This window comes from Dermacentor silvarum, chromosome 5 (assembly GCF_013339745.2).
Source record: "Dermacentor silvarum isolate Dsil-2018 chromosome 5, BIME_Dsil_1.4, whole genome shotgun sequence".
Taxonomy (NCBI): Eukaryota; Metazoa; Arthropoda; class Arachnida; order Ixodida; family Ixodidae; genus Dermacentor; species Dermacentor silvarum.
Genome location: NC_051158.1, coordinates 121585854 through 121600139, shown reverse-complemented (window position 1 = coordinate 121600139; position 14286 = coordinate 121585854). Strand labels below are relative to the sequence as shown.

Here is a 14286-nt window from a genome sequence, read left to right as displayed (position 1 = left end):
GAACCCGGCAGGGTCCATGGTATCGGGATAAAAACTTGGACGAGACACCTGATGTCGAAGTAGGAGGCACCCACAACCAAACAAGAGCGTCAGGCGAAAACTGGGTGTGGGGGCTCCCGTCGTCATGACGAAATTTCTGTAGCGCTTGTTCTTGCGTTGTAAGAGAGCGAGCTAGTTGCCGACATTCTTCTGCATAACGGGCGGCTTCTGAAACCGGTATACCATCTGATAAGTCGGGACGGTAAGGAAGAATAGTGTCAATGGGAAATGACGGTTCTCGGCCATACAAAAGAAAGAAGGGTGAAAAGCCCGTCGTTGCCTGGGGTGCCGTATTGTAGGCGTACGTGACATAGGGAAGGATGATGTCCCAGTTGGTGTGGTTGGAGGCGACATACATCGAAAGCATGTCGCCAAGAGTTCGGTTAAAGCGTTCTCTCAATCCATTTGTTTGCGGGTGATATGCGGTGGTACAGCGATGAATAATGCGGCACTCAGTGAGAAGTTCTTGAAGGACGTCGGCGAGAAAGACGCGGCCGCGGTCGCTCAGTAGTTCGCGGGGAGCGCCGTGACGTAGAACGAAGCGTTGAAGCAGGAAGGAGGCAACGTCACGAGCCATCGCGGCAGGTAGAGCGGCCGTTTCGGCATGCCTCGTGAGGTGGTCTATAGCTACAATGACCCAGCGATTACCAGCAGCTGTGTATGGAAGACGCCCATATAGGTCTATTCCAACCCGGTCAAAGGGTCGTGACGGGCACGGCAAAGGTTGCATTGGTCCAGAAGAGCGGCGAGGATCAGGCTTGCGGCGTTGACATTATGTGCAAGAGCGAATGTACTTTTGCGCAAATGTGTACATACCGCGCCAATAAAACCTATGACGTAGTCTGGTGTAGGTCTTGAAGAGACCAGCGTGTGCACACTGAGGGTCGGCGTGGAAAGCGGCGCATACATCGGTGCGGAGCTGCCGGGGTATAACAAGCAGCCATTTGCGGCCGTCGGAACTGTAGTTACGGCGATAGACGATGCCGTCGCGGATGGCGAAGTGCGAAGCTTGCCGGCGTAGTGCTCGGGATGGTGGGCGTTCAGGTGAATCAGAGATGTAATCTATCAAAGATGAAATCCAGGAGCCGGCACGCTGGCCGACATGAAACTCACGCTTCTGTTGGTACGGCAGGTTGCTGCCACATTTCGAACCGCGCCGGATTTCGTTACGATCGGTCAAGGGGCGGTGGTCCTGTTCCTTTCAAAGACGCTTGCAGCAGCATTATCATGCCACCTGCCTACAAGCAACTGTCTGGATGTACCACCAGCCGTCACTGACGACAAGCGCCTCAACGATACGATCTGCATAGCGATTGATATGCCGGAGACCTTCGAGCGTCAGAGACCACGTGACCACGGCCTACCTTACATAAGCGCGCGACCACATGCTTTCGTGGGATTTGGAGCCGGCACGCTGGCCGACATGAAACTCACGCTTCTGTTGGTACTGCAGGTTGCTGCCGCATTTCGAACCGCGCCGGATTTCGTTACGATCGGTCAAGGGGCGGTGGTCCTGTTCCTTTCAAAGACACTTGCAGCAGCATTATCATGCCACCTGCCTACAAGCAACTGTCTGGATGCACCACCAGCCGTCACTGACGACAAGCGCCTCAACGATACGATCTGCATAGCGATTGATATGCCGGAGACCTTCGAGCGTCAGAGACCACGTGACCACGGCCTACCTTACATAAGCGCGCGACCACATGCTTTCGTGGGATTTGGAGCCGGCACGCTGGCCGACATGAAACTCACGCTTCTGTTGGTACTGCAGGTTAGTGGTCACTATCCCTTTCAAGTACGTAGACAACCTAGTGCACTGCCGGCTCCTCCCACAACCCCACGTGTTGCCTGTAATTGCAGTAAGCGACTGAGAGAGCAATCTCTCCGTAGAAGGTTTCGTTTTTTTGCTAATCGGGTATTGTTTTTGATTTTACTATTGTTGCTTTCCGGTGATGTGGAGCTCAATCCTGGCCCCCTGAGTGAATCAGAACTAGAATTGCTCAAAAGTTTACAGGCCGGTCAGAGCACCATCATGAACAAGCTCGATGCCATCGAAGCAAAATTTGCGAAACATGAAGCTATGCTCGCCGAAATACAAGGCAAATTGGGAACAGCTGAAGAACAAATTGTAAATCTTAATGATGCAGTAGAGGAGCACGGAAATGCAGTCAAACTGCTCACAAAGGAAGTTAAGGAACTGAAAACAAGAAGTGTCGACCTTGAAAATAGAAGTCGAAGGACTAATCTTGTTTTTTATGGTATTAAGGATGACGAGGTAGAAACGTGGGATCAGTCAGAAGAACTGATTAAAGGTATTTGTCAGACCCATCTAGCAGTAGAATTGAAGTCTGTGCAACGAGCACATCGTGTCGGTCGATACAACAAGAAGTTTAAACGACCGATTGTTGTTAGTTTTTCCTCCGACAAGGAAAAAATGGACGTCCTTAAAAACGCTAGAAAATTCAAGGGGTCTGAATACAGCGTGGATCAGGATTACGCACCAGAAACACGAGATATCCGAAAAGATTATGGAAATATGCTAAAACGGAATTAACAGGCACCAGCAGTAAGGTTAAACTTAGTTTCGACAAGCTGATTGTTGACGGTAAGGCCTTCACCTGGGACAAAGTCAAAGAGGAAGTTGTTCCAGTCCTAAAAAAGTGACACCCTGCTCGCAAGACGACCTCTGCCTCACACAATCTAACAGCCGTTGTTGTAAACTGTAGAAGCATTGTGAACAAAGTGGATGAATTCGCGGGCCTAATCGAATCTATGAAGGCTGACATTGTGTTTGGGACTGAACCGTGGCTGATCCCGTCCATCAGTGATAATGAGGTGTTTCCAAGCCACTTTACCGCTTATCGAAATGATAGGGCGCGCACAGGCGGAGGGGTGTTTTTGTTAGTTGGTTCTTCTTTACAGTCATCTTTGTTTGATATCGGACATGATGACGTAGAATCAGTCTGGAGCAAAGTTACCCTCGATAATAATACTTCTTTATTGCTGGAGCATTCTATCGCCCGCCAAATTCTGATGCGACTACGTTGCAGCGACTGTACGAGATTGTCTCTAATACATCAGATCAGATAATACTTGCCGGCGATTTTAACTTGCCAGATTTCATCTGGTCTAACGAAACTGGTATTACTATGACTGCCTGTCGTGCAAATTTAGAAATGAAAAACATCGTTGACTCATTCGGCTTCACCCAATACGTGCATGCGCCTACACGCAATAATAACATATTAGATCTGTTGCTTTGTAACTCACTAAATGTTGTAGATTCTGTCACTTGTATCCCTGGTATCAGTGACCACCTTGCTGTCGTGCCTAACATTAAATATGCGATTAAACGACCCAAGCCAACCCAGTCGAGGAAGGTATATTTTTTTGATAAGGGTGATTATTCTGCCATTTCCCAGGAATTATTCGCGCATTTGCCTGTTTTCGACTGTCTTGGCGAGAATGCTGATGTTATACAACTGTGGTCTCTTTTTAAAACTAAAGTGATAGAACTGACGGAAAAGTATGTGCCGAGTATTGATTCAGTCAAGCTAAAAAAGTGCAAGAAGCCATGGGTGACGCCTAAGATTTTGAGATTAATAAGGAAAAGAAGACGAGTATATAATACATTTAAAAGAACACGAAGTAGTTATCAGTTCAACAGATTAGTCGAGGTAACTAATGAATATGAAACTAAAGTACGTACTGCGAGAGATCAGTACTTCAATCGACTCGGTGCCAGTATGAAAACGAACCCAAAGCTTTTTTGGAAATACGTGTAAGAATGCGGATCTGACTCAACCGCAGTAAACGAGATTGTTCACAATAATCAGGTCTTATCCGATGATAAAGCTAAGGCATCTTGTTTTAATAATTTTTTCATTCCGTATTTTTACCTAGAACAAGCTTCGAAAAATTACGTGAGAGGACTGAGTCAGTAATGCCATCTGTAGAACTCATGTGTGAATGGTATCGAATCATTGTTAAAAAGTATAGATGAAACCAAGGCCCCTGGTCGAGATGGTATTTCTCCCCGCATATTGAAGCGCTGTGCCTGGCCAATCGCATCGTACCTTTATCTTATGTATAGTAAATCTCTTTCTACTGGAGTGTTGCCTGAGGACTGGAAAATGGCACATGTGGTCCCTGTTCATAAGGGTGGTTCAAAAAAAGATGTAAACAATTACAGGCCCATTTCTTTAACATCCATCTGCTGTAAAATATTAGAGCACATTTTGTACAAAGATATAATGAAACATTTACTACAACACAAATTACTAATTGATTATCAACATGGTTTTCGCAAAGGACTGTCCTGCACAACACAATTGATTGAGTTCTATCATGACTTAGTGTCTGAGGTGGATGATAATGGGCAAATAGACTGCGTTTTTTTAGACTTTAGAAAGGCGTTTGACATGGTTTGCCACCCATTGCTCATTTACAAACTTCACAGGGCAAATGTTGATCAGGAAGTCTGCAACTGGATCGCCAATTACTTGTCGCAGCGTCGACAATGTGTCGTACTGAACGGTACTACTTCTCCTTGGGTCGAGGTCACATCAGGTGTTCCTCAGGGTTCCGTTTTAGGGCTACTTTTATTTTTAGTTTATATTAATGATATTGCTGCCGGGATATCTTCACGTTTGCGTTTGTTTGCCGACGACTGCGTCGTGTACAGAAAAATAACAAGCGAACGAGACTGTATTGATTTGCAGACTGACCTTACTAAAATTGTATCATGGTGTGAGAAGTGGAAAATGCAACTAAATGCGAACAAATGTGTTCATGTGTCTTTCACGAAAAAAAAGAAAAAAAATTGAAACCTGATATTTTTTTCATAGTGATATTATCAACCAGCAATTTATATGTAAATATTTGGGTGTGACGTTTTCAAGTGATTGTTCCTGGAATGCGCATGTGAATAATGTAGTTACAAAAGCTGCCAGAGCGCTAAACTTTATTCAACGTAATCTCAAATCCTCACCATTTATACTAAAAAACACTGCTTATGTTTCTTTTGTTCGTCCTATCTTGGAGTATGCGTGTTGTGTTTGGGACCCTCGCCAGAAAACCTTGATTGACAAAATCGAGAGATTACAGAATAGAGCGGCAAGGTTCGTTCTGGGGCGGTACAGGCGAGGGGAGAGTTGCACTCAAATGAAAAGCGAGCTAGATTGGGAAGCGCTCTCCTCTCGCCGAAGAAAACTGCGTTTGAAATTGTTATTCCAAATATATAATAACAAGACCGGAATTAATAGAGACACTTATCTTAAACCACCGCATTATATATCTAAAAGAACTGATCATGACCTTAAAATTCGAGAATACCGGACTAGAACGGACCTCTATGCTAATTCCTTTTTTGCTCGAACAGTAACAGAGTGGAATCAATTGTCTTGTGACCAAGTGTGCTGTGTTAATGAAGATTGTTTTTTTTCCAAGTTGTAACCCCCCTGCTTACACGCCTTTGTGCAAAGCGGGGTATCTCTGAATAAAGAATAAAGAAAGAAAAGCCATGTCGACAGAAGCGAATGGGGGAAGTGGGTCGCCTGTCCACACCGACAATGTCGGTGTGGACAGGCGAGCGCGAAAGAGCATCGGCATCGGCGTGCTTCTTGCCTGAGCGGTAGACAACCCGGATGTCGTACTCTTGGAGCCTCAGCGCCCACCGGGTTAGGCGGCCGCAGGGATCCTTGAGGGACGACAACCAGCAAAGTACGTGGTGATCGGTGACAACATCGAAGGACCGGCCGTACAGGTATGGACGAAATTTTGTAATGGCCCAGATTATCGCTAGACATTCTTTCTCCGTGACTGAATAATTTGCTTCGGCTTTTGTAAGAGTGCGGCTCGCGTAAGCAACAACATATTCTTGGTAGCCGGGCTTTCGCTGGGCCAGCACAGCGCCAAGGCCAACGCCGCTAGCATCGGTATGGATTTCCGTGGGAGCAGTTGGATCAAAATGGCGCAGTATCGGTGGTGTTGTAAGCAGGCGACGTAGCGTCGCGAAGGCCTCGTCGCAAGCCGGGGACCACGCGGAAAGATTGGTATCTCCCTTAAGTAGCTCTGTCAGAGCTGCCATAATCTAAGCGAAATTTCGAATGAAGCGGCGGAAGTACGAGCAGAGGCTAATGAAACTACGCAAGTCTTTTAGAGACGTTGGCCTTGGGAATTCTTTAACAGCACGGAGCTTTAAGGCATCGGGGAGAACGCCGTCCTTCGACACGACATGTCCGAGAATTGTCAGCTTCCGTGCCCCAAAGTGACATTTTTTCAGGTTGAGTTGGAGGCCAGCGTCACTGAGACGGCGTAAAATCTGCTCCAAGCGATCAAGGTGAGTAGGAAAATCTGGATGCAAACACTACTACATCGTCCAAATAACACAAGCACGTGTTCCATTTGAGGCCTCGAAGAATAGTATCCATCATCCGCTCAAAAGCCGCGGGCGCGTTGCAAAGGTCGCATGGCATCACACTAAATTCGTATAAGCCATCTGGTGTGATGAAAGCTGTTTTAGGCTTATCGTCTGCAGCCATAGGCACCTGCCAATAACCAGAGCGTAGATCGAGAGAGGAAAAGAACTCTGCACCTTGTAAGCAGTCTAAGGCGTCATCAATCCATGGCAATGGATAAACATCCTTTCGGGTTATTTTGTTTAGGCGACGGTAGTCCACGCAAAAGCGGATCGAGCCATCCTTCTTTTTAACTAAAACAACTGGCGATGCCCATGGACTGTAGGATGGTTCAATGACGCCACGCTTGAGCATTTCACCTACTTTCTCATCAATGACGCATCGTTCTGTCGAAGATACGCGGTATGGTCACTGCCGTAGCGGTGAGTGAGCACCGGTGTCAATCCGGTGGCATACAGTCGTCGTTCGACCCAGAGAAGTACTATGGCTGTCAAAAGCAGGGCGAAATTTGTCGAGGAGACGGAGGAGGTCATGGCGCTGCTTGGGCTTTAAGGCGTTGTCGATGACGTGACTGAAAACGTCTTCAGGCGATGTGGCAGGTACGGGACAACCGAAGAGGGTGTTGACCTCGGACGATCCATTAGGAAGTTCCAACGCGGCAATGGTGTCGTAAGGCTCCACAGCGCCGGGAGATTCACCGCGAAGCAACGTAATCGGGAATGGGAAGTGGTTGTAGACAGGAAGGTGAGTCGCACCTGCTTGAAGGCCAAGCAATGCGGATGGGAGTGGTGAGATGTGGCGACGAAAGAAAGCAGTAGAAGGTGTGAAGAGTACGGTAGAGTCGGAGGCAATGGAACAGGATACAGGTGCCAGAACGGATGCGTGCGGAGGTATCTGGATGTCGTCAGCGAGGGATAACTTGGTGCAGGAAAGCGAAACGTTGTCAGATATGGCATTACCAAGCGAAGAGAAGGCGACTTCTGCACGGGAGCAATCAATAACAGCGTGGTGACGAGAAGAGAAAATCCCAACCTAAAATAATATCGTGGGAACAGTAGGGAAGAACGACGAACTCGACGATGTAGAGCACTCCTTGAATTTCAAGTCTGGCGGTGCACGCAGCCACCGGCTGGACGTGCTGTGCTGTGGCCGTGCGGAGTAATGGACCGAAGAAAGGCGTCGTAACTTTTCGTATTGAGCGGCATAGTTTTTCGGCAATCACAGATATGGCAGCACCTGTGTCAATGAGGGCAAGCACAGAGACACCTTCAACAGCGACATCAATAACGTTGGGCGGCGAAAGAATAGGGCTTGAGTGTTGCGACGATGACGCAGTTCTTGCCTCGGGAACTGCGCCACTTAGTTTTCCGTGACAGCGGTAGAGGGACGTGGACGCATCGGGGAGAGCGAGCGACGACGAGGAGAAGGAGAACGCCGGTCAGAAACTGGGCGAAGGCTACGGCGGGGAAGAGGTAAATCGCGGTCTGGAGCGTAAGACAACGGATGGTGGTACGCTGCTGTGCGTGGGTCGTCACGTGGATGAAGTGGACGGCGGCGGCACAGGCGTGCAACGTGTCCGGGAATACCACACGAATAGCAGATGGGCCGATTGTCCGCTGTGCGCCAGGGATTAATTGCTCGATGGACTGGAGGTCGTGGTGGCGGGGAAGTAAAAACAGGGCTAGGCATCGGAGGCGGAGCCCGGAACGTCTGTGGGCGTGGTCGTGCGACGGCGTCGGCGTAAGTCAGGGGGGCGGTGAGTTGAGGCGCCCGCTCCAGAGGAAGGACCTCGGACACTTGTTCTTCTATGACGTGTCGTAGGGTCGGACTAAGGGACGAACTGGACTCCGGCGGGTTGGAGATAAGGAAGAGCTGGCGAGCAACTTCTTCCCGGACGAAAGCCTTGATCTGCGAGAGGAGGTTGGAATCGTGAAGAGGAGAGGTCAAGCCGGACAACGATTCCTGATGGGGAACAGGACGGCGGGTGAGGAGGCGTTGACGGCGGAGCTCGTCATAGCTTTGGCAGAGTTCAATAACTTGGCCAACAGTCAAGGGGCTCTTTGAAATCAGCATCTGAAACGCATCCTCATTGATGCCCTTCAGGATATGCTTGATTTTATTGCCCTCAGTCATGGATGCATCGACGCGTTTGCAGAGAGCGATGACATCTTCGATGTAGCTCGTAAAGGTCTCACCACGCTGCTGAGAGCGCGACTGCAGACGCTGTTCGGCACGAAGCTTTTGAACAGCAGGGCGGCCCAAGACCTCGCTGAACTTTCTCTTGAACACAGTCCAGCGTGGGACTTCGCTTTCGTGGTTGCGTAACCACAAGTGGGCAATTCCGGTAAGGTAAAGAGGGACGGTGGTCAATTTCGTGGTGTCATCCCATTTGTTGTCCACCGCCGCCGGGCACCCACTGGTTCAAAAGGGTACAAGCGTACCCCGGCCTGGCGTTCGGCTTCCTTCAGGGGCGATACACTTGGGAAAGGAGCCTGCGCCCTGAATTCCCGTCGAAACCAACGTGAGCACGGAAAAAAAGTGGTGTCTGGGCCGCTCCCATGGCGGTCATTTCCCATGTGGCGCCCCAAGCACCTATTGAGGTGGGAGCACCTTCGGGTTGAGGTCAAACACCCCTTTCCAAGCGTTCAGGTCCCATAATGGCCGAGCACCAGGCCGGGAGCGCGCTTGTACCTATTTTACCGGTAGGTACCCGGCGGCAGCACTTGCCTCCCACAGCCGCGGCGGATGCTCGTCTACAAGGCCGTCTGTGGTTGGACAAGAGGCGCCCAGAGACAACAGCTGAAATCTCTATTGGGCCCTCTTTCGAGATGTGGACCCCCACGACAGCCGAGCACCAGGCCAGGGGACATCTCTACCCATGAGAAAAACCGGTGGGTTCCCGGCGGCACCGGGAACCCACCGGTTTTTCTCATGGGTAGAGAACCCGGGTCATACGACTGACACGTTCGTATGATGATAGCCAGTCATCAACGTCGTGGTCATCAGCACCGCTAAAGATGGAAGGGTCCCGCTGACGGAGTGTGCCGGGGCATACGGAGGACTGGGGAGCAGGTGGTGGTACGCTCGTTGCGCTTGCGGAGGTCATGATGGCAGGGAGGATCCGGCTGCGCAATTACAGGCTTGCAGGAGACCCAGCAAACCTCCACCAATTATGACAAGGAAGTCTAGCACGGCTGTGGACGGCACGAAGGACGCCGACAGGAAGACACAGCAGCGTAGGTTTCGCCACGCGCACCAGGAACAGCGTAGAGCACGAGCCCCACTACAGTAGCGCTGGCGATTCGGCTGCGGAGCTCTACACGACGCACTTTTTCCGTACACACAAATAAACATCTTTATTATCACAGCATCAATGTTTGCAATAAATAAAAGGCGCGTGAATAGCGTTTCAGAAGATATACTGGTGAGTAACATGCATAAGTGCTTATGCGAAAGAAGATACTACACACAGTCCCACCAAACATTTGTGGTGAACACAAGCTGTCCACCGCTGAATGAAGAACTACATCAGACCTCATAGAGTTGTCGCAGGCTATATGTTGCTAAAGTTCCTCCACTTTGGTAGCTGAAGATGTCACACCACTTCGTTCACAATATTCAACAAGCTGCAGCTCGATTTGACCAAAAACACGTAGCTTTCATACAGGCGAATTCTGCCGCGACTGTTCGTCATCTGGTCTAGACTTCCTATTCTCTTGCCGCTATCATGGTTACTCATTCGAGAAGCTGTCACGATATAAAACTTTTCATCGTTTAAGCGGAATTTGCTTCACACAGTTTCAAATTTAAAAGATAAATGGTTTTGTTTACGTATTGGTTAGAAGCGCTATAAATCAAGGCTTCGACGCGAAACGCGCCAAATGCCACAGGCTTGCCTGTACTTAGCAGTACTTAGTTGCGTCATTGTACCCTTTTGGGGACATTTATGCAAACGCGCTACTTACACCATAACTTCGCATAAATGAAGTTGTACCTGATATCGCACAACTAGATGGTTCCACAATAGCCTCGGATAACTTACCTGAAAGCCTTCGTTTTCGCTCCTTGCCAAAAAGATAGTATGGCGGCAAAACTGACATGAAGTTGTAACCGCAAGACTGGGATGTGAAAATAATAATGGGTAATTTGTTTGTACTGTTTAAAATATAGGCCTTTATGGAGATAGTGAATTCTCATTTTCTTGCATTTGAAAAATGTGAACGCTTCTACACCATTTTCAAATGTCGCTGTGATTTGTTCCCAAATGGGAACATTGGCTAAAATTTTGCGTCGTGCTTACGCAAACAATTCACTGATCTTTTTTGAGAAACGCTAGGCGTCTTATATCACGCAAAAACTAAAGTTGTTTTTGTTTCGAAGGGTGAAGCACCACCATGCGCTCGCTTAATGTTGTGAATACTATCAGAATGAATTACGAACAAAATAGTCGTAAAATATATTACAGGGCGACAGTTAGAGCCCTTACTTCATATGACGGTATATTGGCAAATATTCGTTATGCTTAACACGAAGGTCAATTCGCTCGCTGCTGCCCCTGCGCTTACTCACTCCAGCGTTTTGACATCGAGTTTCCGCGGTCACCGAGTGAGATGCGTTATGTTTGCCTGTGCGCGCGTGAGAGATTGCTTGTTAGTTTAGTTAGTATGCCTATGTTTTCAAGCCTATACGGTCGATAAAACTACTATCCTTACTTCCACTAAGTTTCTATCAAAATCGTTGCTTCGCGTTTCCAACGGAACTGTGACTATTTTTTCTTATCAATCACCAACATTACAACATTACACAATTGCCACATTCATAACAGTGTCTCCATGGCCTTTGTACAAAATATTACTTACATGGATGGACCAATGAAATACCACACGTAAAAAGAACTATCGCTAGGACCTGTTTCATGGTAAATGACCGCTTGGTTCACCACTATTGTCTGAAAAGAAAAAACATAAGCATTGAAGGCGTGCGCCAGTGATCTCCCTGAATAATTATTTCAAAACTTTATTTATTCTGCATTTAGTTTATAATCGCAACATAACCATCCGCTCATAAAGATTGGAACAATGAAATTAAGGATTAAGGAGTTTTGTTGAATTCTTGTTTTCTTGCCAGGATATTGAATATTACCTTTGTCTTCTACATATTAATATCCAACCCCACTGTTACGCTTTCTCGTTTAATGTCGTCCATTATTTCTTGTAATTCGTCCCCGTTCTTGCTGAATAGGACAATGTCCTCTTCAAATCGAACTTTGCTGAGATATTCGCCGTTGATCCTCAGTCCTAAGCCTTCCTAGTCAAATAGCGTCAATACTTCTTCTAAGCATGCAGTGATGCATTAGATAGATGGTGTCTCCTTGCCTGACCCTTTTCCTGATAGGTAATTTTCTGCTATCGTTGTGGAGAACCAGGGTAGCTATGGAAACTTTGTACATATTTGCGAAGATATTCACGTATGCCTCCTGTACTTGATTGCGCAATGCCTCTATGACTGCTGGTATCTGTACTGAACGGAGTGCCTTTTCATTATCTATGAAAGCTATATCGAGAGGTTAATTGTACTCTGGAGATTTCTCGATTACCTGCTTGATGACATGGATGTGATCCAGTTGTTTAAGCAGCCCACTAGGTAACGTATGTGTGTGAATAAAGCGCGGGTCGCATATGATGTGCCACACATAGGGCGACATTTTTTTATGCAGCCCACATGGCCTTATGACATTTCGGACGGTCCACGTGATATATTTTATGTGGCCTAAGGAGGAAGCTTTAACTCGGGACGAAGTCCGATGTCGCCTATTGAAATATATGTAAAACGAAGAAATTCTTAGATGAAAGAACCACTAGACCAATTTAAATAAAATTAGCGGCATTCATGGGGCAACGTTAAATTCCAGTGAATGTGGCAAGCATAATTTTTTATTTAGGGCTTCTAAATAAAACGATTGCCTTAAAACTGATAAGCGAAGCAAAACAGAAACACGATGTTCACAAATTCGTAACTTTGCATCATGAAATATTTATCACGTGAGAAAAAAAAAAACCTGCTTTTCCCCGTATGGGAGCGGCGAAAATGTGTGGATGCATTGTCAGCGTAGTATATCGCGTACTGCTTGTCAATGGTATGCTCTGCTCAGGATTTCAAGCCACCTAGTTCTCGCTGTACGCCCGGTCACGAGAACTACGGACACGTTGCAACGTCATTATTGTGCTGTTGAGGTCCAGTGTTCCTGCTGGAAAACCGATCCAGGCAACAAATCGAGGTGATCAATCAGCAGGGGGAGCCAGATGACTTGAGCCAGGGCCTTGAACACGATTTGAAGAGCGTCAATCCTAAAATAATTGTCCTACCATGGAGCAATTAGTCCGGGAAACCTGGCAAGGCCACCGCTGTTCTTGGTGACTTCGACGAGCTGCCTTGTGGTCGGTGGAGAAAGCAGTACCCAGAGCTACTGCAAGACAGCCGCGGCTACTGTGGCTGCCATTACAGCCACTGCTGCCGCTGTATGTTGTGTTATTCTGTAGGCAGCCCTACAAGACCCATTTAGCCCTACAGGAGCCCCAGGACCCATTCAATGTTTCGGCATTAGGTGATCAACCTCTATGTGCCAGCGGGCTCAACCAGAGCGAAACGCATGAGGAAAAAACATTGTTTTATGCTAGAGGGGACATTGAAGAAAGAAATGTGTGGCTGTGTGTGCTTGATCATGGTTAATTTAAAAATGCCGCCTGTGAACCATTTGTATATTGTTCTGCGAATTTTCCTATCCAGTGTGTGCACTCTGGCGTCGATTGCATTCGTTGGTAGTGATCCTTGGGATAAAAGCTTTAATTCTGTCACAACCCTGGAAGCCTGCCAAGATGTCTGCCGTAAAATTATTGAAGGAATATTACCTTTATTGCAAGTTCATGGAATTAACTGCATCAAGGATGCAGCGATACTAGCTTCTTTTGCTTCACAGCTAGAACTTGCAGGTGCGGAATGGCGTACGTGAATTGAGAATAAGAATACAAAGCAAAGAAAAAGTTTCTCCTGAGAGTAAGGCAAGCAACACAAAATGCGGGATAACTTGACAACGTGCCTGTGCTCACACTGAGGCTGCAAGATGGAGCTCAGAATGAATTTGCAACCACAATATTTCAACCAATGCCTCTGCCAAGTGGCGCCTTTTTCGTTTTCAATCGGACGGTTGATTGATACTCTAAGGAAATCGCCACCAATGTTTTTTCTATGCAATCGTCTGGAGTATGAAGCTAATAATTGTACCGCAACTTAGTCAAAGCTGCGATGTTGAGGTTTTCTCAGAAGATTGGTACGAACAGCAACAAGTGCTGAAGTACGAAGACACAAAAAGAGCATATGTCTGCCTCTGTGACGACCGAGAAGAGCTATGACTTTTCTTTTCTGCGTCAAAGTTGTAAAGCTAAAAAAATAGTCGTGGCACAGCTGATGATAAGCTGGTGTATAAAAAAGAAACGTTTTCGCTGGTGGCAGGAACACTATTAGTTGAAGGCTAAGTTATACATCGAAATATGTGAGTTCTTCGGCCGAGGACGGCGCGCTACTCTGGCACCATCTCGCAGCGGTCGTCGCCGCAGACACCACGCTTGCGCGGCGCTATGCTTTTCTTCTCACACTTTCACCATACGCTCCTCGTACGCTTTCTGCTGGCGTTGTATTCGCTTTTGCCGCTTTTTTCATCTTCCACTCCACTCCGCGTTCGCTTCCTTATCCGCTGGTCCCATTCGCTCAGTTACGCCGCCAATGCCAACCGCCTAAGACTTGCCGCCTAAAAAGGGCTTACTACGAC

General features: G+C 47.5%; 1 long non-coding RNA gene across 2 annotated transcripts in view; it reads right to left on the bottom strand.

Moving 5' to 3' along the window:
* LOC125945979 (uncharacterized) overlaps positions 1-14286 on the bottom strand; it is a 47710-nt gene that overhangs the window by 15005 nt on the left and 18419 nt on the right. For both annotated transcript variants that reach the window (XR_007467287.1, XR_007467288.1), the window contains exon 2: positions 11321-11409. This is a non-coding gene — a long non-coding RNA (uncharacterized LOC125945979). The remainder of the gene's footprint in view (positions 1-11320; positions 11410-14286) is intronic.